Source organism: Oncorhynchus masou, chromosome 28, assembly GCF_036934945.1.
Source record: "Oncorhynchus masou masou isolate Uvic2021 chromosome 28, UVic_Omas_1.1, whole genome shotgun sequence".
Taxonomy (NCBI): domain Eukaryota; kingdom Metazoa; phylum Chordata; class Actinopteri; order Salmoniformes; family Salmonidae; genus Oncorhynchus; species Oncorhynchus masou.
Window position 1 is genome coordinate 57,669,924 of NC_088239.1, and position 26,103 is coordinate 57,696,026.

A 26,103-nucleotide genomic window follows, 5' to 3' on the forward strand; every position below is an offset into this window, starting at 1 on the left:
TGAAAATACCATGAAAACAGGAACAGATTGTCTTCGGGGAGGCTAGATATTGAAATTCAGTCTGTTAGCTTTGTAAATTAAAAAATATATAGACCAATTTTGTTTGGTATTCCATGGATTTCATAAAAAAAAAATGTTATCACACAGGAACCTGCAGCCACTAGCTAACTTGTCGGTTGACGGTGGAATTTATTGCCGTTCTGCCTGCGGAGCAGTGGAGAAGTTCTATTGAACATGGCCATAATGATATTCTATTCACTCAAATCATGCTACATTCTCTGACTAAATACTTGTGAACCATATATGGAGACAGAGTTTGGCCTATTGTTATTTTGATGCAATTCTCTATTGAATTCATATATGTTTTATAACCATTGAATGAAATAAGAATTTTATGGATGAACGCCCTATATAATACTGCATTGATTAGATACATTATATTCACTGCTTTTTGTAGGCCTATATGAACTGTTATTGAACACCCCAATCAACGTCATGCCATTTTCAATTCAACAGGATTTGAGAATGAGTTATCACATCTAAATCACTTGGGTCACTGTTATCACAATGACATGTTAAGATCAAGCATAACACTTCTTAGGAATCAACAATACAATATTCTTCAGATCAGTCCTACCAGACTAGAAAGCATAAGAACTGTTTATCTGCCAACTTTACTCTGGAAGTACCTATGTAGACTAGAAGTACCCATGTAGACTAGAAGTACCCATGTAGACTAGAAGTACCAATGTAGACTAGAAGTACCAATGTAGACTAGAAGTACCCATGTAGACTAGAAGTACCCATGTAGACTAGAAGTACCAATGTAGACTAGAAGTACCAATGTAGACTAGAAGTACCCATGTAGACTAGAAGTACCAATGTAAACTAGAAGTACCTATGTAGACTAGAAGAACCCATGTAGACTAGAAGTACCTATGTAGACTAGAAGTACCCATGTAGACTAGAAGTACCAATGTAAACTAGAAGTACCTATGTAGACTAGAAGTACCCATGTAGACTAGAAGTACCCATGTAGACTAGAAGTACCAATGTAAACTAGAAGTACCTATGTAGACTATAAGTACCCATGTAGACTAGAAGTACCTATGTAGACTAGAAGTACCCATGTAGACTAGAAGTACCCATGTAGACTAGAAGTACCCATGTAGACTAGAAGTACCTATGTAAACTAGAAGTACCTATGTAGACTAGAAGTACCCATGTAGACTAGAATTACCCATGTAGACTAGAAGTACCCATGTAGACTAGAAGTACCTATGTAGACTAGAAGTACCCATGTAGACTAGAAGTACCCATGTAAACTAGAAGTACCCATGTAGACTAGAAGTACCCATGTAGACTAGAAGTACCCATGTAGACTAGAAGTACCCATGTAGACTAGAAGTACCCATGTAGACTAGAAGTGCCCATGTAAACTAGAAGTACCTATGTAGACTAGAAGTACCCATGTAGACTAGAAGTACCCATGTAGACTAGAAGTACACATGTCAACTAGAAGTACCTATGTAGACTAGAAGTGCCCATGTAAACTAGAAGTACCCATGTAAACTAGAAGTGCCCATGTAAACTAGAAGTACCCATGTAAACTAGAAGTACCAATGTAAACTAGAAGTACCCATGTAAACTAGAAGTACCCATGTAAACTAGAAGTACCAATGTAAAACTAGAAGTACCAATGTAGACTAGAAGTACACATGTAGACTAGAAGTACCTATGGAGACTAGAAGTACAAATGTAAACTAGAAGTACACATGTATACTAGAAGTACCAATGTAAACTAGAAGTACCCATGTAGACTAGAAGTACCTATGTAGACTAGAAGTACACATGAAGACTAGAAGTACACATGTAGACTAGAAGTACCCATGTAGACTAGGGAAAATACCCATGTAGACTAGGGGAAATACCCATGTAGACTAGAAGTACCCATGTAGACTAGGGGAAATACCCATGTAGACTAGGGGAAATACCCATGTAGACTAGAAGTACCCATGTAGACTAGAAGTACACATGTAGACTAGAAGTACACATGAAGACTAGAAGTACACATGTAGACTAGAAGTACACATGAAGACTAGAAGTACCCATGAAGACTAGAAGTACCCATGTAGACTAGGGGAAATACCCATGTAGACTAGGGGAAATACCTATGTAGACTAGGAGAAGTACCCTTGGAGACTAGGAGAAGTACCCTTGGAGACTAGGAGAGGTACCCATGTAGACTAGGATAAGTACCCATGTAGACTAGGAGAAGTACCCATGTAGACTAGTACACTTGGAGACTAGGATAAGTATCCTTGGAGACTAGGAGAAGTAACCTTGGAGACTAGGAGAAGTACCCTTGGAGACTTGGAGAAGTACCAATGTGGACTAGGAGAAGTACCCATGGAGACTAGTACACTTGGAGACTAGGATAAGTATCCTTGGAGACTAGGAGAAGTAACCTTGGAGACTAGGAGAAATACCCTTGGAGACTTGGAGAAGTACCCATGTAGACTAGGGGAAATACCCATGTAGACTAGGGGAAATACCTATGTAGACTAGGAGAAGTACCCTTGGAGACTAGGAGAAGTACCCTTGGAGACTAGGAGAGGTACCCATGTAGACTAGGATAAGTACCCATGTAGACTAGGAGAAATACCCATGTAGACTAGTACACTTGGAGACTAGAATAAGTATCCTTGGAGACTAGGAGAAGTAACCTTGGAGACTAGGAGAAGTACCCTTGGAGACTTGGAGAAGTACCAATGTGGACTAGGAGAAGTACCCATGGAGACTAGTACACTTGGAGACTAGGATAAGTATCCTTGGAGACTAGGAGAAGTAACCTTGGAGACTAGGAGAAGTACCCTTGGAGACTTGGAGAAGTACCCAGGTAGACTAGGAGAAGTACCCATATAGACTAGGAGAAGTACCCTTGGAGACTAGGAGAAGTACCCATGGAGACTAGTACACTTGGAGACTAGGATAAGTACCCATGGAGACTAGGAGAAGTACCCATGTAGACTAGGAGAATTACCCTTGGAGACTAGGAGAAGTACCCATGGAGACTAGGAGAAGTACCCATGGATACTAGTACACTTGGAGACAAGGAGAAGTACCCATGGAGACTAGGAGAAGTACCCATGTAGACTAGGAGAAGTACCCATGTAGACTAGGATAAGTACCCTTGGAGACTAGGAGAAGTACCCTTGGAGACTAGGAGAAGTACCCATGGAGACTAGGAGAAGTACCCATGGAGACTAGGAGAAGTACTGTTGGAGACTAGGAGAAGTACCCATGGAGACTAGGAGAAGAACCCACGGAGACTAGTAAACTTGGAGACTAGGAGAAGTACCCTTGGAGACTAGGAGAAGTACCCATGGAGACTAGGAGAAGTACCCATGGAGACTAGGAGAAGTACCCATGGAGACTAGGAGAAGTACACTTGGAGACTAGACTAGGAGAAGTACCCTTGGAGACTAGGGGAAGTACCCATGGAGACTAGGAGAAGTACCCATGGAGACTAGTACACTTGGAGACTAGGAGAAGTACCCATGGAGACAAGGAGAAGTACTCTTGGAGACTAGGAGAAGTACCCATGGAGACAAGGAGAAGTACTCTTGGAGACTAGGAGAATTACCCATGTAGACTAGGAGAAGTACCCATGTAGACTAGGAGAAGTACCCATGGAGACTATGAGAAATACCCATGGAGACTAGGAGAAGTACCCATGGAGACAAGGAGAAGTACTCTTGGAGACTAGGAGAAGTGCTCTTGGAGACTAGGAGAGGTACCCATGGAGACTAGGAGAAGTACCCATGGAGACTAGGAGAAATACCCATGGAGACTAGGAGAAGTACCCTTTGAGACTATGACTAGCCCCTGCTAGAATGGCTTCAGAGAAGGAACCATGCATCTGTATACATAGTATTACCATCACTATCTTGGATTGCAGCCTATACTATTAAAGGCACTATATTGACTGTGTTTCACAGCCTACTATTGAGCTCCTCTACAACCATTAGGCTGTGTTTACACAAGCAGCCCAATACTCACATTTTTGCTTATTGGCAGCAAGAGCTAGTCTGATTGGTCAAAAGACCAATTAGTGGCAAAAAAGATCAGAATTGGGCTGTCTGTATAATCACAGCCTTAGAAACCAATTTCTCAGCAGTCATTTTTGCTAGGATTTCTGGGAAACAGACACTTTGAATCATCACACTTTAGCAGCTTGCTGCATCACCACCTATGTGAGGTAATGAAATGAGGATAGAAACAAGTATACAGACAGGTTCTAAATAGGATATATCCTGTCTCAATCATATATCATAGTCTTCATGGATTTTCCATTCAAAATTAATTGAAGTACTAGTTTCTATCCATTTGAGCAGTGCTGCTTAGTACGCTGGTGTCATAGATAGTGACACACTGAATGCAGCTCTTTCGTAATGGGATTACCATCACTCGAGCAGGTTAGGACCTGTAATCAGACACACACACACACACACACACACACACACAAACACACACACACACACACACACACACACACACACACACACACACACCTTGACCTTTAGAATGAGTAAGCTGTACTCGCCCGCTTGTCATGCCATGCTGTATATCATGCCTTTCCCTGCTGTTTTCCCTCCTGATGTACGGAGAAGGCGTTTGTTTATCCACATCTCTGTATAATTAAAGCCTGTGTTATTTTGGGTAAACCACGCTTAACCTTTTCCGATTTAAACAGATGCACAGGGGGCCGGGGGTAGGTGCATTTAAAGTGCTGCCATGTCAACATACACAGACAAAGACACACACGGCCACACACACCTTACGATGCACATTCCCAAGATGAAGTCTGTTAGGTGTGACAGTGTGTTGTTGTGATTGGTGTGTGTGGCAGTGTGTTGTTGTGATGGTGTGTGTGGCAGGGTGTTGTTGTGAGGGTGTGTGTGGCAGTGTGTTGTTGTGATGGTGTGTGTGGCAGTAGCTCTCTCTCTCTCTCTCTCAATTCAATTCAATTTGCTTTATTAGCATGACGTAACAATGTACATTTTGCCAAAGCTTACTTTGGATATTTACAATATGAAAAATTATGAGAATCAAAATTGTCAACGGAACAACAGTAACAACAATAACCAAGGGTCAAAATAACCATACATTGAACAATAACAATAAGCATACAGTAGAGTACATGTGCAGGTTGATTGGTCTGTCAGACACTGTCCCTCAACTTATGGCAGGTATCAATGTAGTGCACTGCCAACCCACAGCTCTCTGCGTCCTCCCCCAACAGAACGGGTAGCCTACTCTCATCAGAGAGGTCTTTGAAAGGTTTCAAATTTGTGGAAATGACACTCTCTAATTATTTTATATTTTTCACATTTTGTCAGAAAATGCAGCTCTGTCTCAGGTTCTGCTGTTGTGCAGTGGTTGCACAGTCTTTCCTCTACAGGGAGCCAGGTTTTCCTGTGTCTACCCTTCTCAATGGCAAGGCTGTGCTCACTGAGCCTGTACTTTGTCAAGGTTTTTCTAAGGTTTTGATCAGCAACCATGGTCAAATATTTAGCCACGGTGTACTGACAATATAGGGCCAGATAGCACTGCATTTTGCATTGTGTTTGTGCTTGTGTTTCCCAATAAGCAATGTAGTTTTGTTTTGACTGTGTTGTAATTTGGTTTATTCTGATTGATTGGATGTTCTGGTCCTGAGGCTTTAGTGTGTTAGTAGAACAGGTTTGTGAACTCAGCCACAGGACCAGCGGGATGAGGGGACTCTCTTCTTTGCTCAGCTCTTGGTATTGCAGGGCTTGGTAATGATATGAGAGGGGGTCACTGTATTTTAGATGTTTCCAAAAGTTAATTGCTCTTTTTTGAGTTTTTATTATTAGTGTATATTGGCCTAATTCTGCCCTGCATGCATTGTTCTGTCTTTCTCGCTCTCGATCTCTCTCGCTCTCTCTCACGCTCTCGCTCTCTCTCTCGCTCTCGCTCTCACCTCGCTTTCCCCTTTCTTTGTAACCTCCCTCTCTCCCCACCCTCACTCTTGGTCTCCCTCTTCATCTAACCTTATTCATGCCCTCTCATTCCATCCTCCTTTCCTCTCACTGTCCTCTAACACTCTCTACTTCTATTGTCTTTCTCCCCTTTCCCTCTCCTCATATTGCTCCATCCTGCCGCGTTACCTGGCGATGCATCTGGGACTGTCACTGCAGTATAAATGACTCTTTTGCTCTGCTTAACTACTACATGTGCACGTTCCAATCATTGTCAGTGCAAGTCAGTGTGCCATGCAAAGACAGAAGCATTCACTAGAGTAATTGAAACAGTATATATTTACAAACATGGCCCAGCATATGAAATTAATAGAGAATGACCCTTTATAATCAAAAAAGTAAAGGTGTTGATTGAACTATTTCACATGCATGAGAGTTTTAATTGGAACATTTTTCTTTTCTTTGCAGAGGACATTTTAGTAAGGAAGGGTGTGAATCTACCTCTGCTGTGTTGGTGTTGCTGCACACATACCACACAGAGACCGACACCACACAGACACCAACACACACACAAGCACACTGTTTAGGAGAGAGAGGCAGATGGAGAGTGGTTGAAGGAGTGAGAAAGGTGGCAGACAGACACCTTCCATAGGGTGGCACAAGTCAGATAGGGAGGCAGCCAGACTCATTTAAAAAATGTTTAGCATTAGCCTCCAGAGTCAATGCTTTTTATGGAGGTGTGCTGTGTTGGACACCTGTAGACAGGAGAGGGAGGTGATAGATTTCAGTGTGTGTGTGTGTGTGTGTGTGTGTGTGTGTGTGTGTGTGTGTGTTTGTGTGTGTGTGGTCTGAAAACTCACATTTTTCTGTCGGCTCCATAGTCCCGAATGGCATAAGTGACTTGGAACCATTCCTCAAGAGCACTGGAACTACCTTCAGGAGAACACGACTAACCTGGTTGGAATGGTCAAGGTACACTCTGCCATTGGAGACTTTGATTGGGGAAGTAGAGGGTTTTTGCTGGGCCAACTGTGGAAGCACCTATATATGTATCCCACCACAATCTTAACATGGCTTCTTCAGTGAACACTCTTTAGGCAAGTTGGCACGACCACACCTCCAGCAACGTTTGCCATCTTTTATCCACTCCTCTCTTGCTCTTGGACTCTTCCTTGATTTCAAGGCACCTGGTGATTAAGTGTTAATTTCTGTTGCAGGAAGTACCGCTAATTGAGTGGTCTCTGCACTCCAGGATTCAGGGGGCTCTGCACCATGGTAGATGTTGGTGGTCTGTCCCTTGGAACTGGGGTTCTGCCGCTCTCTGAGCCTGTACTTTATTGCAGCGCTACACTATTTTGGTTTAGATTCGCTACTGCTGCCTTGTCTTGAAGCCACCTTGACAGGTTTTGCAGGTTGTAGGGATTGAGGTTTGTTGAGTGTAGCTTACCCTTGAGCTGTAGGAACTCTATGATGCTGTCTCTGCGAAACCTTGGCAGCTTGCAGAGAAGTCTGTCAACATGGAAACAGCAGTTCAACTCATCGCCAGAAGGACTTTCCAAGGATAGCAGCATGTTTACCAGCAGATGGACTTGTAGAGCGACGCTCTGGAACCCCTGAGAGTCACCAACCTGCACACCTTGGGCCGTGAGGATGGTGGCAATCTCACTTTGAGCAAGCTAATGAGGTTGGCCATACTGGAGCTGGAGTGCCTGAATGCTAGCTGTGTAAGGTCATAGGTGATGATGACAGGACTGGCCAATCCTTTGTGCTTCAGGGAGCTTGAGATGTTCCAAAAGGACATGGCACTTGTGTTTCTCATTTAGTTGTGGATGAGAGTCAAGGAGATTGTCCAGTTCCAGTTTTAGATTCCCTTTCACTGTCAGAGGTAAACGGTGGGTTTAGGAGCGCCATACAGTGGCTGAGGATGACTTGCTTTGATGGCTGGACTCATCTGCTGAGCTGGACCCCAGAAGGGGGGTGGCTGCAGATACCCAGTTGGAGCTATATGTGGAACTTGCTATGGGTAATCTGGGTACTCTGGCTCCGGAGCACGATATGGATCTTGTTGTGAGTGACCTGGGTAGACTGACACTGGGACTTAATGAAGTACACTGGCTGAACTTGCTCAGGGACCGGATCAAATTAAATAAATGCTATTTGTCATATGCGACGAAAACCGGATGAGAGACCTTGATCTGACCTTGACCAGGGGCTGGTTGAAAGTGCACTGGCTGACCTTGAACAGGGAAGGCTATGAGTGGACCAGTTGGCCTCGAGCTTGCTTGGACTGGTTATGGATGGACCAGTTTGCCTTGAGCTTGGACTCTCTCTAGCTGCAGAGGTAGGGCCTGAGGGAGAGTAAGATCTGGTGGCTCAGCTGGAACTCAAGTGGGGGTAAGCTGTCCATTAGGACGGGCTGTTGAGTCCACTGCACCAATGTGGGCCTGCATGGTGGGACTGAGGTGGGTCAGATGTCCATCTTGCTTGAGTTGAAAATACTTGGGTTTCTGCTGTAGTTGCAGTGTTGCATTCTGCTGAACAGTTGCACCCTCTGCTGCTGTCCATGGGATGCAGTCTGGAGAGGGTGAAAACATCTGTCTCTGCTCCTCAGTGCTCTCAACAGGGCAGGTTGCTGATCTGAAGGCCTGGCTGAGGCTGAAGATGTAGGTCGTATGTGGTGAAGGTGCCCACTGCTGAGGATAACAGGTTAGGACTGCTAGAACCTTGTGGTTGGGGTTTCAGCAGTTGTAGGACTTACGGTTTCCAAGCTTCGGGCAGACCACACTCTGAGGGGGATTGTCTTTGGGACCTGGAGTACAGGTACCTATTAGGTGAGGAAGAGGATTGTCTCTTGGAGTTTGGGGTCTATCTTGAGGTCCAGGCTCTGCTTCCTCTTGCTCTGGTTGCAAACCTTAAAATTAGATATAGGACTCATCTGAGTCAGAAGTATTGCTTTGGTCACTAAGAGTAGCCTACTCGTTGTGCTTATTCCTGTCCGGCCTGTGACCCAGGCTTACTCTGACAGGACTGGTTCTGATCCACACCATGCCTCTTAGGGGGCGTCAGGAGTGCTGTTCTCAAGCACAGGTACTGTTGCTGGTTGTGGAGCAGTTGTGTTTGGACCAGCCAGAGACCTACCTCCTGACTGTGGCCAGGCACTGTGGACTGTACTGGCGTGGAGATGGCTGATGGGTGACACCCTTTAAAATACCCATATGCGGGACAACATGATGCTTTTATGGGATATTTGCAGGACAGTGTAAGCCCACATGAATACAAAATGTTGGCAGCACCACCTGTAAATTACGTCATCATTTCAAAAGTTTGTAACGACAGATGTAGCCTATTAAACATCATTATAGAATATGCAGAACATGCGTCCTTCAATTGTATCGTCTGCCTATGCCCACACATCATCTCAATAACATTTCTTTTTAACAACCTCAAACACCAAGTTAGGCATACCTCATTTCAAAATAGGCCATCATCACTGTCAATCGTGAATGATAATTCTTCACATTTTACCTGTGAAATGTCAAACTGCATCTGCATGCCGATAATATGATCTCAACCAGTGTCGTGTTAATATGCATTTAGATCTTCTTGAGTTACTGTTTTGTGAGGCAAAGTAGAGCAGATGGTGTTAAACTACTGTATATATATATATGTTTTTTTGTGTAACAGTAACATTATACTATGCTATCATATTTTGGTTCTGTTTTGTAGAATACTAATGAATCATTATGTGATCTTCCAAGACATTGATTCAGCTTTGATCTAACTTTACTTTAATGAGCACCACTGTGAGAAGTGGGCGGAGGACGAGCTAATTGAAGCTCACGTAGCCTACTCTTTTGGTGATTCCACATTTTAAACTTGTATTTAATCAGGGGAGTGCAATTGAGACATGGGCCCCTGGGGAAATAAAATAAAAATAGAAGATAGAATAGCAAGATACAATACGAAGTATATTACATTCGAACATCACAAACATCACAGGCATCAGAAACAAATGATTAAGTCAATCATCAAAACAATTGCACACCTCGGTGAACTCATGTGTGAACGTGCAGCTGTTTTACAAAAATCTAGGAATATTTGGCCAAGGAAGCATTTTCTTTTTTGTCTCAGGGAAGGTAAAACAGTTAGGAAGGGAGGCTTTAAAAAAAAAGGGATTGAGTTGACTAGCAGCGATTATGTTGAATGAGGAACTTATGAGCGTGGAGAACCTCACAAGTTTGACAAACATACCTTACATCTTTCAGTCTCGTATGACTATTTACTTACAAAAGTGTGCTTCTGATGAAGAGCTACAAAAAAAGTAAGTATAGTGGTGGACCATTCCTGATACACACGGGACACTGCGTGAAATATCCAGAAGCTTTGCAGTTCTTGACACGCATAAAACCGGTGTGCCTGGCACCTGCTATCACACTCCGTTCAAAGGCACTTAAATATTTTGTCTTGTCCATTCACCCTCTAAATGGCACACATACACAATATCTCAATTGTCAAGCCTTAAAAATCCTTATTTAACCAGTCTCCTCACATTCATCTACACTGATTGAAGTGGATTTAACAAGTGACATCCATAAGAGACCATAGCCTTAACCTGATAAGTCGGTCGTGGAAGGGGCAGGTGTTCCTAATGTTTTTTACTCTCGATGTATATATTTTCATAACATTAGCCCAACGTGACTGCAAGAGACAGGTTGGATGCCTGACAAATACGTGACAAAGCAACTCAATTAGTGGTGTTTGAATTTGTTGATAAAATACGGGACATGATTGTTTGGTTCCGGGACATAGAGCCAAAATGCAGGACTGTATTTTTCACCTGTACTGATGGTTGAGTTGCCTGTACTGGGGTTGAGATGCTGGCTTGGGCCTGACTATGTCCAGTTGTTGAATGGCTGCGATTCTCCTCAAAGAGGAAAGAAACCTGGTCGAGCCTCTCCGGACGCCTTTCGTACTGGAGCAGTTGTCCCCTAAGTTGTTCAGCCTCTGCTGTCTCTTTCATTTCAACTGACTCCACAAACGATTTGAATGACTCCATGTTCAGAGTTGCCTGTTGCACGGAGATTTGCACAGGGGTTCGCCTTTCAGCACTGGTGGCTGGTTATGCTGGCCCTACTGTGCTTTGTGGGTGGTGCACCAGTTTTAGGCTGGTAAGTGCATCAGTTCTGGGGAGGTTGCCAACCTCCAGGTTAAGGTGCTTATAGCCATACCGCTTCGGCAGAGAGCTGGCTGAACGAGAATGTCCTGGATCCATCCTTTTTGGTAGCCACCAAATCTGCTGGAAGCATCATGTAAGAATGGTCTAGTTTTGAAAGGTATATATGGCTGCTTTTAGTGAGAATGGTGATGGCTGCCAAAGAGCTCTTGTCAGAGAGTTTCAGGACTTCTCTTTGATCACTTGGTCCATTTGATTATGGCAGTTCAATCATCTGAGGAGAATAGTTGAAAGTATGGTTCTGAGAACAAAAAGGAGCAAGTGGCATTTAACATAATCAACAAAGTCCACAATAAACATAAAATAAGGCTTCAATTACCCTGTGGCATTACAACAACACACATTTCATTTGCCACACAATGCCACACAAAGGGCTATGAATAGCAATACTGAAGTAGCATCAATTTAAATGGCCTATATGCTAAAGACTAATTCCTACAGCAATATAACATCGCATTCTACAACAAAGGTAAGTACACATAGTAATACTTGAATGGCAGTAACAACTGAAATGAGCAATATGCTAAAGCAAAGCAGTCATAGGCAAACCAGGATTTTCTGAAATGCAGAGGGCATGATTTTTTTTAAGTGTTGGGGGCACCCCCACTTCACGGGGGTGCGTGCTACGACCCTGCAAGTATAACTATAAGGAATCTAAGATGTGTCAAATAAATGATATCCAGCTCAGGGTTCCATCTCTGCATTAGGTTTGCTAACTTACTAGCTAAGTGGCTAGATGTCAAGATCAAGCTTCTAGGTTACAGCAGAAACATTCAATCCCCCCATGGATCAAGAGCCCTGTTGCCTAAATTGTTTGTGCGTCACAAAAAAAATAATATATATATATATACCAGTCAAAAGTTTGGACACACCTACTCATTCCTGGGTTTTTCTTTATTTTTACTATTTTCTACATTGTAGAATAATAGTGAAGACATCAACACTATGACATAACACATATTGAATCATATAGTAACCAAAAAAGTGAAACAAATCAAAATACATTTTCTTGTAGGAAAAGCTGTCATCAAGGCGAATGGTGGCTACTTTGAAGAATCCAAAATCTAAAATATTTTTTGATTTGTTTCACATTTTCAGTTACTACATGATTCCATATGTGTAATTTCATAGTTTTGATGTCTTCAGTACTATTCTTCAAAGTCGAAAATAGTAAAAATAAAGATAAACCCTTGAATGAGTGTGTCCAAGCTTTTGACTGGTACTGTATGTAAATGTTATTAAATTGACTAGTGTTCCATTATTTAAAAGTGGCCAGTGACTCCATGTCTATGTGTACAGTATATAGAGCAGCAGTCTCTAAGGTGCAGGGTTGAGTAGCCGGGTGGTAGCCGGCTAGTGATGGCTATTTAACAGTCTGACGGCCTTGAGATAGATGTTTTTCAGTCACTTGGTCCCAGCTTTGATGCACCTGTACTGACCTTGCCTTCTGGATGATAGCAGTGTGAACAAGCCATGGCTCGGGTGGCCTTCCTGTGACATTGGGTACTATAGGTTTCCTGGAGGGCAGGAAGTGTGCCCCTGATGATGTGTTGGGCAGACCGTACCACCTTCTGGAGATCCCTAGGGTTGCGGACTGTGCAGTTGCCATACCAGGTGGTATGATACACCCCGACAGGATACTTTCAATTGTGCATCTGTAAAAGTTTCTGAGGGTCTTAGGGGCCAAGCCACATTTCTTCAGCCTCCTGAGGTTGAAGAGGCGCTGTTTCACCTTCTTCACCACACTCTGTGTGGGTAGATCATTTTAGAATGTCAGTGATGTGTACGTCGAGGAACTTGAAGCTTACCACCTTCTCCACTTCAGTTCCTGCCGATGTGGATAGGGTCGTGCTCCACCTGATGTTTCCTGAAGTACACGATCAGCTCCTTTTGTTTTGTTGATGTTAAGGGAGAGGTTATTCTCCTGGCACCACTCCGCCAGGGCCCTCACCTCCTCCCTGTAGGCCTACTACTGTTGTATCATCTGCAAACTTGATGATTGAGTTGGAGGTGTGCGTGGCCACACAGTCATGGGTGAACAGGAAGTGAAGGAGGGGGCTGAGTACACACCCTTGTGGGGCCCCTGTATTGCGGATCAGCAAAGTGGAGGTGCTGTTTCCGACCTTTCCCACCTGGGGGGGGGGGTTCAGACCCAGGCCCTGTTTCATTGCCTTACAGAGGGAGTAACTACACTGTTTTGTATTCTACCATATTCCCAGTCCCAGTTTCTGGTTTGGGTAGGTTTTAATAGCCAACGTCGGAACAACATCCCCTATACACTTCCTGATGAACTCAGTCACCCTGTCCGTGTTGGCGTCAATGTTATTCTCAGAGGCTACCTGGAACATATCTCAGTCCACGTGATCAAAACCATCTTGAACCATGCATTCCAATTGGTCAGACCAGCATTGAATAGACCTTAGCACGGGTACTTCCTGTTTGAGTTTCTTCCTATAGGAAGGGAAGAGCAAAATGGATTCATGATCTGATATGCCCGAAGGGAGGGTGGGGAAGAGCCTTGTAGGCATCTCAAAAAGTTGAGTAGCAGTGATCTAGTGATTTTCCTTAGCGAGTACTGCAGTCAATGTGTTGATAGAACTTTGGTAGTGTTGTCCTGAAATTTGCCTTGTTAAAAATCCCCAGCTACAATAAATGCGGCCTCGGGGTATGTGATTTCCAGTTTGCATGAAGTCGAGTGTAGTTCCTTGAGGGCCGTCGTGGGATCGGCTTGAGGGGGAATATACACGGCTGTGACTATAACCGAAGATGATTCTCTTGGGAGGTAATACGGTTGGCATTTGATTGGGATGTATTCTAGGTCGGGTGAACAAAAGGTCTTGAGTTTCTGTATGTTATCACAATCACACCATGAGTAGTTAATCATGAAGCATACACCCCCACCTTTCTTCTTCCCGGAGAGTTTATTCCTGTCTGCGCAATGTACTGATAACCCAGCTGGCTGTATGGACGGAGACGGTATATCCCGAGAGAGCAATGATTCTGTGAAACAGAGTATGTTACAGCCCCTGATGTCTCTCTGGAAAGAGATCATCGCCCTAAACTCATTTACTTTGGTCAGAGACTGAGCATTAGTGAATCATATAAGTGAAGCGGTGGGTAGTGTGCCCGCCTCCTGAGTCGGACAAGAAGTCCGCTCCGAAAACCTCTTTTCAGCTGGTGGTAACTTGAAGCTGCCTTTGGGATAAGTTAAATTGCCCTGGGGGGTATGAACAAAGGATCCAATTCGGGAAATTCGTATTCCTGGTCACAATGCTGGTGAGTTACCCCCGCTCTGATATCTAAATGTTCTTTCCGGCTGTATGGAATAACACAAAAAACATTCTGGGTTAATAATGTAAGAAATAACTCACACAAAAAACAAAATTGTATTTATTATGGCTACTACCCACTATGGCTACTACCCACTACCTGCTGCCAAAGCAGCAGTTACTCTTCCTGGAGTCAAAATTAAGCAAAATTAAGGCAGTTTATACAATTTTAAAACATTACAATACATTCACAGATTTCACAACACACTGTGTGCCCTCAGGCCCCTACTCCCCACTACCACATATCTACAGTACTAAATGCATGTGTATGTATGGTACATATGTTATTGTGTGTGTGTGTGTGTGTGTGTGTGTGTGTGTGTGTGTGTGTGTGTGTGTGTGTGTGTGTGTGTGTGTGTGTGTGTGTGTGTGTGTGTGCGTGTGTGTGTGTGTGTGTGTACTGTTCCATCTTATCTTACAAAGTACATAGTAACAAAATACATCAGAGTGTTTTTGGATGCTTTCTGCCAGGCACTGAATTGCTTGGTGTGGTGAATGAGTGTGTCATTCATCTTAATATGGTCACCTGATGACCACCTGACCTGTCAGGTGAGCTGTCAGGTGACTTGTCAGGTGAATTGGGGGCCATTTTGGAGAGGCACTTTGCCACTGTGACAGTGAGTTTGATAGTGAACTGGGCATTAACTTCATAACATCCACACCACCATTGTTCGTATGTCACAACCATGCTATGTCTGTCTTGTACAACCCATACACTAGAAACACATGTAGTGCACTGAGTGTGGGTTTGTGGGAGTGCAGCAGTTTTCCTTGCAGGCTCGTTAGGCACTACTGACCTCAGTTTTACCGCCTCATTTGTAACATGGGACTGTAGTCTTCAAACTGACACAAAAATATGCACGTTCCCCTACTAGCTATTTTTTAACCGCTCTCGGATGTCGTTCCACTCACCCATATATCTACATGAATATCTCAGTATTTTAAGGAAGTGGTATTTCTCTCTCCTTCCTTCCCTCTCTCTTTCTTTCTTACTCTCACTCTACTTTCATTGTTTGATCAGGCAGTCGCTCGTGGTGTTTCGGCAGTCGTCTCTAGGTCTCTAGAGCTCAATTTGCAAATCAAACTGGAACACGTCCCCAGTGTGTGTGTGTGTGTGTGTGTGTGTGTGTGTGTGTGTGTGTCTGTGTGTGTGTGGGGGGAGGGGGGCAGGGAGAGAGCTAGAGTGTGTGTGTGGTGTACATGCATGCCTGGATGCGTGTGTGTGTGTGTGTGTGTGTGTGCATTTGTTTGTGTCCTTGTGCTTGCATGCTTGTGTGACTGAACACTTCTCCTCTTTACTTTCATGCCACCAGGACATTAAAGGACACGTTCCCTCTAAACGCTTGGAGATCAAAAAACAAAATGCCTACTGAGGGGATTTAAAGCTGTCTAGCTGTAGTATAAAGCCACCTAGAAACAGTGGTGAGATGAACACTTCCTCTCCAACACGTGTTTTAAATGCACATTCTAAACGTGTGCTTTGCCAAAACTCTTACTGTGATCTGTGTACGGTCGTAAATCTACCCCAGAGATAATTCACTGTCATTACATCCCATACCTCAGAGAGTTAGATCAGATCACAGTGGAATACTTATTTTTTATAGTCCCCCTATTGTTCTTTTGCAGTACTGGAGACCTTTACACATTCTCATTATTTTCATTTACACCCAAAGGATATGGCATGTTGCTAATAATATCTCAATCCTAGTTTCCTTTTGGTTTTATGGATGTGTGGCTTGTTTGATCTCAGGGATCATGGTGCTTAAATATCTTCACAGTTCTAAGGCGAACAAAAAACACATCAATCTCACTTCTCTGCCAATGGAAGGCTTTCCAGCAGAAGCCAGTCAATGACACTTCGAGACAATTCAAAGTAATTTAGTGTTTTGTCTGCTGTGGATTAAACCTCATAAATACTTTACATTGACCGGAGGGCTATTGGAGTACCTAGAGTAAACACTCAAGTTTAGTGTTGGGCCTTGTATGACACATACTGTCAATACCATCAAAACTATTTATTTGACATTTTTCAAAAAATTTAAATTATTTGGAACTCATTTTTAAGTTAAAGCCTGCAGTCAAACTTGTGCAATATGTTAGGACCAAAAAGCAGATTGCCTCCTCCTCCTTGCCTCCATTTAACCTGTCACATTATTTTACATTAAGAAGCTTATTGTAGCTCCCAATAAAAGTTGAGCAAGTCACGTGCTCGTTGTAAAGAGCACAACAAGACAAAGCGGGAGCCGGTGAGTCCATAGCGTTCCTATCGGCAAGTCTCAGTTGTGTGGCCCACATGAGATGAAGTTACACTTGTATGAAATTCACTAAGAAATGTTTGCCATCAGATATCTTATAGTGGCTTTTTGCCATGTTTTAGGAGTTAGAGCGCTATTATGTGAGTTATCTGCACAGCTTCCATTTTTTCCCTGTGCTTCCTACTAGCATTTTTTGCCTCCGTTCTTCTTCCCTCTGCTGATTGTACACATGCTGTTCTTCCTTCAGAAAAGCATGCATCATATGCACAATTTCTCTTGTTTGCTTTCGATTGTAAATGTCCACACTCGCGTAAAATAAAATTGTTTATCTACTAGCTATGTACTAGCTTGTATAACTTTATGAGCTGGATTTGCCTGTCTTTGCATTTGTTACTTTTTGCTCGTTAGCATTTAGCTAACAGCGTCAGTGTGGTTTCGCTATTATTTGAGCAAATTTTCGGAGCATTTTGGTAATAGAGGCCCAATGGGCTTTTATTGCGTTTTTAGGGCTCTCTTGTCTGCTATGCCGGTAATATCATAAATCACGGGATGGCAGAAGAACGCTATGACAGTTTGAAAATCTGGATATCGCCCAAGCCTAGATTAACATATGTGAAGGAGCTAGCATTTCAAAATGCCTTGACAGTACTAGGACATAAAAATACAAGGGCAGGGATGGGCTCCTTGCCAATATGTGGCCTTCTGAGACGTGATCTATAGGACAATGGATAATGGCTCTATGACATTTCCAATTAGATCAGAAGCAACAGTTTATCCTCGGTAGGGATGGTCTGGCCTCCGCTATCCTTTCCATTCCCAGCACACTCGCAATTAAACAATTAAAGTCCTCATCAATCGCCCCCCTAATGGTACGTGACTGAAATCGAAAAGCAAGCGGTCGGGGGTGCTTAAGGAAAAAGAACATCTTGGTCTTTAACTGAATTAAGCAGCTCAGGTTGATGAATTCCCACTCTTATTATGCAACCAAGGCCAGATAAAAAGGATGGTGGTTGAGTGTTTTAGGAACATCCCTCTAAATGTTCAGCCAACATTTGCTGCATGAGAATTATATTGAATGTTATCATCTCGCTTGTCCACTGCTATTTGTTTTTCTCCTCTATTTTGATATAGGGAGCCAAACTTTGTATTGGGTGAATTCCATGGCAAAAGTGATACTGAGCCTCAGATTTCCACTTTAAAATATACAGTGGGGAGAACATGTATTTGATACACTGCCGATTTTGCAGGTTTTCCTACTTACAAAGCATGTAGTGGTCTATAATTTTTTATCATAGGTACACTTCAACTGTGAGAGACGGAATCTAAAACAAAAATACAGAAAATCACATTGTATGATTCTTAAGTAATTAATTTGCATTTTATTGCATGACATAAGTATTTGCTCACCTACCAACCAGTAAGAATGCCGGCTCTCAGTTTTTATTTACATTTACATTTACATTTAAGTCATTTAGCAGACGCTCTTATCCAGAGCGACTTACACATTGGTGAATTCACCTTCTGACATCCTGTTCTCTACTCATCACCTGTATTAACTGCACCTGTTTGAACTCATAACCTGTATAAAAGACACCTGTCCACACACTCAATCAAACAGACTCCAACCTCTCCACAATGGTCAAGACCAGAGAGCTGTGTAAGGACATCAGGGATAAAATTGTAGACCTGCAAAAGGCTGGGATGGGCTACCGGACAATAGGCAAGCAGCTTGGTGAGAAGGCAACAACTGTTGGCGCAATTATTCGAAAATGGAAGAAGGTCAAGAGGACGGTCAATCACCCTCGGTCCGGGGCTCCATGCAAGACACCCCCTTGTGGGGTATCAATGATCATGAGGAAGGTGAGGGATCAGCCCAGAACTACACGGCAGGACCTGGTCAATGACCTGAAGAGAGCTGGGACCACAGTCTCGAAGTAAACCATTAGTAACACACTACGCCGTCATGGACAAAAAATCCTGCAGCGCACGCAAGGTCCCCCTGCTGAAACCAGCGCATGTCCAGGCCCGTCTGAAGTTTGCCAATGACCATCTGGATGATCCAGAGGAGGAATGGTTTGGAGGAAGAGGAAGGATGAGTACAACCCCAAGAACACCAAGCCTAAACAGTGAAGCATGGAGGTGGAAACATCATTCTTTGAGGATGCTTTTCTGCAAAGGGGACAGGACAATTGAACCGTATTGAGGAGAGGATGGATGGGGACATGTATCGCAAGATCTTGGCCAACAACCTCCTTCCCTCAGTAAGAGCATTGAAAATGGGTCGTGGCTGGGTATTCCAGCATGACACGACCCGAAACACACATCCAGGGCAACTAAGGAGTGGCTCCGTAAGAGGCATCTCAAGGTCCTGGAGTGGCCTAACCAGTCTCCAGACCTGAACCCAATAGAAAATCTTTGGAAGGAGCTGAAAGTCCGTATTGCCCAGCGACAGCCCCGAAACCTGAAGGATCTGGAGAAGGTCTGTATGGAGGAGTGGGCCAAAATCCCTGCTGCAGTGTGTGCAAACCTGGTCAAGAACTACAGGAAACATATTTTATTTATATTTACAGTGCCTTGCGAAAGTATTCGGCCCCCTTGAACTTTGCGACCTTTTGCCACATTTCAGGCTTCAAACATAAAATATAAAACTGTATTTTTTTGTGAAGAATCAACAACAAGTGGGACACAATCATGAAGTGGAACGACATTTATTGGATATTTCAAACTTTTTTAACAAATCAAAAACTGAAAAATTGGGCGTGCAAAATTATTCAGCCCCCTTAAGTTAATACTTTGTAGCGCCACCTTTTGCTGCGATTACAGCTGTAAGTCGCTTGGGGTATGTCTCTATCAGGTTTGCACATCGAGGGACTGAAATGTTTTCGCATTATTTTTCATTTGATCCACCTCTACACTCAACACGACCCCACTGATCACTCCTTTGAGCAGCGTCCTTCTCCGGTGAGCGTCCACTGGACCTGGGGGGAGGATGAATAAATCATCTCAACAATTGCAGTTCTCTGAACGTTCACAGATGTAACCATTTCCAGTTTGTCCTTTACCCAGCTTCAAACAACATGTGGGTTAGAAAAAAAGCAGAAATCCACCTTTTCCCATTTTATTTCTCCGAAATAGTATCTGGTAGGATTCTCAGAGCAAATGTTGGAAGTCTCTAAATTATGTGGATATATTGAAGAAACATCTCAAGACATCAGTCAGGAAGTTTAAAGCTTGGTTACAAATGGGTCTTCCAAATTGACAATGACCCCAAGCATACTTCCAAAGTTGTGGCAAAATGGCTTAAGGACAACAGAGTAAAGGTATTGGAGTGGCCATCACAAAGCCCTGACCTCAATCCTATAGAAAGTTTATGGGCAGAACTGATAAAGCTCTGTCAGGAGGAATTGGCCAACATTCACCCAACTTACTGTGGAAAGCTTGTGGAAGGCTACCCAAAACTTTTGACCCAAGTTAAACAATTTAAAGGCAATGCTACCAAATACTAATTGAGTGTATGTAAACCTCTGACCCACTGGGAATGTGATGAAAGAAATAAAACCTGAAAAAAATTATTTTCTCTATTATTATTTTGACATTTCACATTCTTAAAATGAAGTGGTGATCCTAACTGACCTAAAACAGGGAATTTTAATAACTTTTAATAACTGAGTTTAAACGTATTTGGCTAAGGTGTATGTAAACTTACGTCTTCAACTGTTGAAGTGTGAAGTGTATCGTAAAGTTACGAATGAGATGCCAAAATTTAGTTTAATTACACTTATGTAAGTGAAGTGATTTTGGTCAAATGTAAAGTTAAGTTACTTCCTTCAGAAATGACTTGAGTATATAGAATAACTATCTTCGAAATAATGACTCAGGACGTCGGTTGTGAGATGAAAGCTTAATTTTAATAAGACTTGTTCACGTTACCTTTGACCATTTTAGATTCTACAAAACAATAAAAGAAAGTTGCTAGCCAGGATAATCACTTGTCACTTGTACATAACTGGCACATTCTTTTTTTATTTTTTTTTACTTCCTTTCGCATGGCATTCTGTTACTTGCAGTCAATAGTGTAATCCAATAATAACTGATACAACATTCCATTAATTGAAATACAATTACTCTTACATACAGTATGTAAATAACTGTAAAATAAAAAATCTTAAGATACAGCTCAATAAATTCACTGTAAACATTAACTCTGCAAACCCATTATAGTTACAAAATCCTCCCCCCGATGAACAAAAGTGTTAATCTATATTTCTAAGCAGTATATCAACTGAATGTCCATCTTATGATCTGTTTTTGTTCCACCTTCAGTGTGTTCATCAGGTTGTTTGCTAGTCTCACTCCAATCACAGCTCCCATGAGCTCCAGGCGTGGCAGCATCATTTTCTTGAGTGGAACTACCCTGGACTTGGATGCGACTAGACTTGTCTTTGTTTCCCTGTTTCCTTGTCTTGTGATTCACCTTGCAGGTAAGCTACTGTAGTTTCAGTGTGTGGCTGGTCTGTGGCTGCATGTCTGTTCTGTACCATCTTGGTATGGCAGGCTGGTGTAGCTGAGGTTGTTCTGAACACCACTGTTGCCATTCTCGTATCTGATCAGGTGGTAACTCTTCGTCCCAGCTTAGTCCCCTCTCCCACATTTCCTGGAACATGCACTTGATCCTGATGTTGAGGGGGGTCAAGACGTCAAGAGAGTCGAAGATACGTACAGACGACTGCAGAACACTTATCTTTGTGCTTTCCTTTTGCTTTAGAATGGTCAGTAGAATCCTGAGGTCAAACACAAAGTAATCTATTCCCGGTCTCCACACTCAACCTAAAACTGTGGGGACTACTCCTTGTGTTTCCAGTGCCAACAGGTGGTCAGTTGTCGTACTCTCCTCCCATTTTGTTTTTAGTTCAGGAGAGTTGGTCATCCATTTGCAGAGGTCCATGCCTGCAGTAGTCAGCATTCACTTTGCAGTTGTTGTCACAAGGTAAAACTCTTCAACATCGCATGAACTTGCAATGAAGTCATCTACATAGAGTGACTCTCTCAATGTCTCTACAACTGTAATGGCCGTTGGTGGTGGAAGAAGGTGAGGACCAATGCGCAGCGTGGTAAATGTCCATATTTTTAATAAAGTAATAGAACACTGAACAAAAACAACAAAGTGAATGAACGAAACCAAAACAGTTCTATCTGGTGCAGATACAAACAACAAACAGAAAACAATCACCCACGAAACACAGGTGGGAAAAGGCTACCTAAGAATGATTCTCAATCAGAGACAACTAACGACACCTGCCTCTGATTGAGAACCATACCAGGCCAAACGCAAAAAACACAACATAGAAAAACAAACACAGACATCCCACCCAACTCACGCCCTGACCATACTAAAACAAAGACATAACAAATGAACTAAGATCAGAACGCGACAACAACTTCTGGTTGTTCTGTTTCATATTGTCTCAGGTGCGTCCTGATTGTAGCTGCGAGCAAGAATGGACTTGGGGAAGTTCCAAATAACACTCTGTTCATCCTCAGCACGCACATTTCCTCTTCCTTTTCTCCCCTTGGTGGGCCTGTGAGCCACCAAGGGGAGAAATTACTTTCTCCCCTTGCATACTTCGTTGTATCTGCTGTGCAACGTCCCATCCTTCTTCAGTCTTCAGACGTTTAAACTGTTTCTTGGCGATTCTATAGTTGCCTTGGAGTTCTGGCATTTCTCATTTCCATGGCAACTCCACGTGGTATCGTCCATCTTTGAAGGTGGTTGTTCTCTCGAACCTCTGTAGAGCCTCATTTTCCTCTGGGTTCTGTGTTTTCTTGCTTGTGATACCCAGGGACTCAAGCTCCCAGAATACATGCAGTTGTTTGGAGACTGGACACTTTACATGGACACTGGTCCCTGCACCGACCATCCAAAGGTGCTCTCTAAAGCAAACAGCATCTCTGTCAGTTGCTCCACTCAGCCTGATACTATCTGCCAGTAGTACTCTGTTCCTAAGGACAGAAAGTTCAGGATCATTGTCATCTTCTGGAAAGTCTGCGAGCTGCAGTCCCTTTCTATTGAGCTCATGTTGAATCTGCTCACCAGGAGCCTTCATCGCAGCTTTGCACACTTGTGGGGTTTCAATTGCCTCTATTTAAATTCTCTGCTGCTTGTCCCAGACATTCTCCAAGATTAATTTTACTGTTTTGCGTTGGGACGTTGCTGGAGCAGAGGAGCCAAACGTGTGAAGAGTTAATGCCTCTTGTCTGGTCGCTTCAGACGCTTCACAATGGTTTTAATGTCCAAAGCTTCTCTAACTGCCTTCATCTAGTAAGCAACAAGCTATCTTCCTGCTCGATGGGCCTTCTACCCATGCCTTTGCCATTTGTAGCAACACACTGTTCTGTCCATCTGGTTTCATCTTCACTGAATAGGGAATAACTGAGGAAATAACAGCATATGCGGAAACAGTAGGGGGTTGCACCTCATTCCTCTTACCGGTACCCACAGCAATGTGATGTCTGCTTCCACATGTTGCACATGACATGTCTTTGACTTTACAGAATTTTGCTATGTGTTTCTGTCCTAAACATACAAAACATCTTCCCATTTTCTTTAGTTTCTCTTTGCGTGCAGCACTATTGTGGTCTGAGCCTGTTTTCTGATTTGTGGTCTGCATTGTCACAGAATAGAAAGTTTTGTTCCTTCTGGCTGGCTGTGTGCAGTGCCGCAGCAGATGGCATGTTGGGTCTTTTTGTTTTCATTTCATTGGAGGAGCATGACTTGTTCCATGGTTTGCTCTCTTCCTGTTGGTTGTAGTGCTCTCTCCCTGCTCTGAACCTCCCTCTGTACGAAACTGACTATCTCAGACAATTTCCATTCATCATCTACTCCCCTCTGACAACTAATAGTCAAGAGCTATGTTTTCTGGAATCATATGCAGTAAGATTGGGCATAGTAGACTTCCGTAGGTTTCTGGCACTACACCCAGTGATTCCAAACTTCTAATCTGAATTTCACATTCATCATATAGCTGCCTCAATGCATTTATGTCAGAGGATTTCTTCACAGGAGTGAGATTCAGCAGCTTTGACATGTGAGCACTAACCACAAGATCCTTCCTTTCAAATATTGTAAAGAGCGATTGCATCATCATAGTTACTGTCTGTTAACATTATTTGAGGTCAGTGGCAGTAACCTTTGGATCACACTAGCACTGGGGCAACCAAAAATGTATTCGGCATATTGATTGACTTGAACATATAGTAAATCAATTAATCTAAAAAAACAGATTTACCCTCATTAAAAATACAACAAATACGGAAATGTATTATAATCCACGTAAAAATTCACACGAGACACACTGTGGCCTGCATGTAGCTTAAATGGGCTATTTGAACTGACGCCCAGTGGAGCTGCAGTTTAAGTTATTGTATAGCCTACAAACACCGCTTCCAGCTGGTCCTAGTGGCAATTTTAAATATTCAATATTTATTAAAATCCTCCTGCTGCAGGATTATTTTCCTCCTGCGACAAAATGGGTATTATTAAGATCTGACATCTGTACATGTAAGTCCGGTTGGTTTGTATTCAGCAGATGAAGGATTGAACGGATTGAACAAAGGTTTGTACGAAGGTCTGTACTTCATAAGCCCTTGCGTCATCACACTTATGTCATCCCACGGCCATTGAAACCTCTTCTCTCATCATTGTTTTTTTGTGTGTTGCTATGCTTCACCGGTTGGTCCGTGCTCCACTGTGCATTCTAAAGCGCACGCAAATGTGTGCAAGTATTTCGGGGCACAGGAGGGCATTCTCCTGTCTTCTGTTTTGTTTGGAATTAGGCCTATGTGATGCTAATTAATGAATATGTTGTTGATACCGTTTATATGTTTAAAGAGTGTTTGCCCAGCCTGCTTTAGACATGGTTATGATTTGCTTATATTTTAAATGTGAGTAATTAGATCCTTGCTATATTGTGGGCCATTTTGGAATGCTCTAAGGTGTTTGATTTTGCCATTCACAGAATTGCACATGTAGCGGGAGGTCAGAGCCTAGTAGACTCCACCTGTGCCTAGTGAGTTATATAATGCCTGCTTAGTCCGAGTCCTTTCGTTTTGTTTCATTGCCTTTTTGAAAATGTTTCTTATTTTGTATTACTATCATTTAACTTTTCCTCCTGCTAATGAACAGTGGGCACCTACTGCATATTGTTGTAGAGAATTTGGGGACTCGAACCCTGGCCCAGAGACTGTCAAACCAATTCCAAAAACACATTGTGTGAGTCCATCCCAGACACTGTAATCGCAGTTGTGTTAAGGTCGCTAAATTACCTCCTTCCTTTGGGAGAGCATGCCCCCACACTTCTCTATACCAAGCTGACGTGTACACGCCTCTCCGATGATCTCACAGGCGACATCTCACTTCTGACACTAATGTAGCAAATTCGGTGGGGGTAATCCCGACCGGGTTACGAACCCGGGTCCGGCGACTGTCAAGCCAACACCTTAATTCGATACGCAAATATGTTAGAACCCCTTGATGGCATTGCTAGGTGTTGATTACATTTCACTGCAATATACTATATAGTTTTACTCTTTACTATGGTGAAGTTTGGTCTCATCGTCCTAAGGCTTCACGCTTCATTCTGTTTCTGCAGATCATCACACATTTGATGTGCGTTGCGATGGCTTTATTCAGTGGTTAAAGGGGAGCATGCCTTTCAAGTGATCCGCTCCATAAAACTCCTTGAAGGGTGCGCCTAGCGAGCCCATGTAAACAGCTCGTCTAATAGAAAGCGTTCAATAATGCCGGCCTGAAAATGTCACCAAGTGAGACATCTAAAAGGCCTTTCCATCAACTTCCATCAAATGCTGATTTTGTTTTCCCTAAATATAATTCATTCCAAGAACCTGCGTGCGAAATCTGCTTGCACTCCTGTCTCCTTGGCATGCTTTTGCGTGAGGTGCAAAATTAGTACCTTTGATCCGGTATTTCAAGTAGACTTACTAATTCACTACACAATGCGAAACGGCTCGCCTCAAAGACAGGTTGGCCAAGGCATATTGCAGTCATTGCGTTTTTAGTTTCTCTTTTCTTCATTACGGGGAGATTGTGCTTGTAGTCCTTGAGAGATGAGATTTTAACAGCATGCTTTTAGGATGAGTTGAAGAACCCTGACAGAGAGCTGCAACTTTGAATAGACTGCAGTGTAGCCTAAACACTTAGCTAGATTTGACTTTCAAGGGCCTAGGAAATGTTTTGAGTGGGAAATTCAGGTTCGTTGGAAACT

At 43.0% G+C, this 26,103-nt stretch overlaps 1 protein-coding gene across 1 annotated transcript in view; it reads left to right on the top strand.

Annotated features, from left to right (window-relative positions):
• LOC135517965 (astrotactin-2-like) overlaps positions 1-26,103 on the top strand; it is a 569,522-nt gene that overhangs the window by 153,586 nt on the left and 389,833 nt on the right. The window lies entirely within an intron of this gene.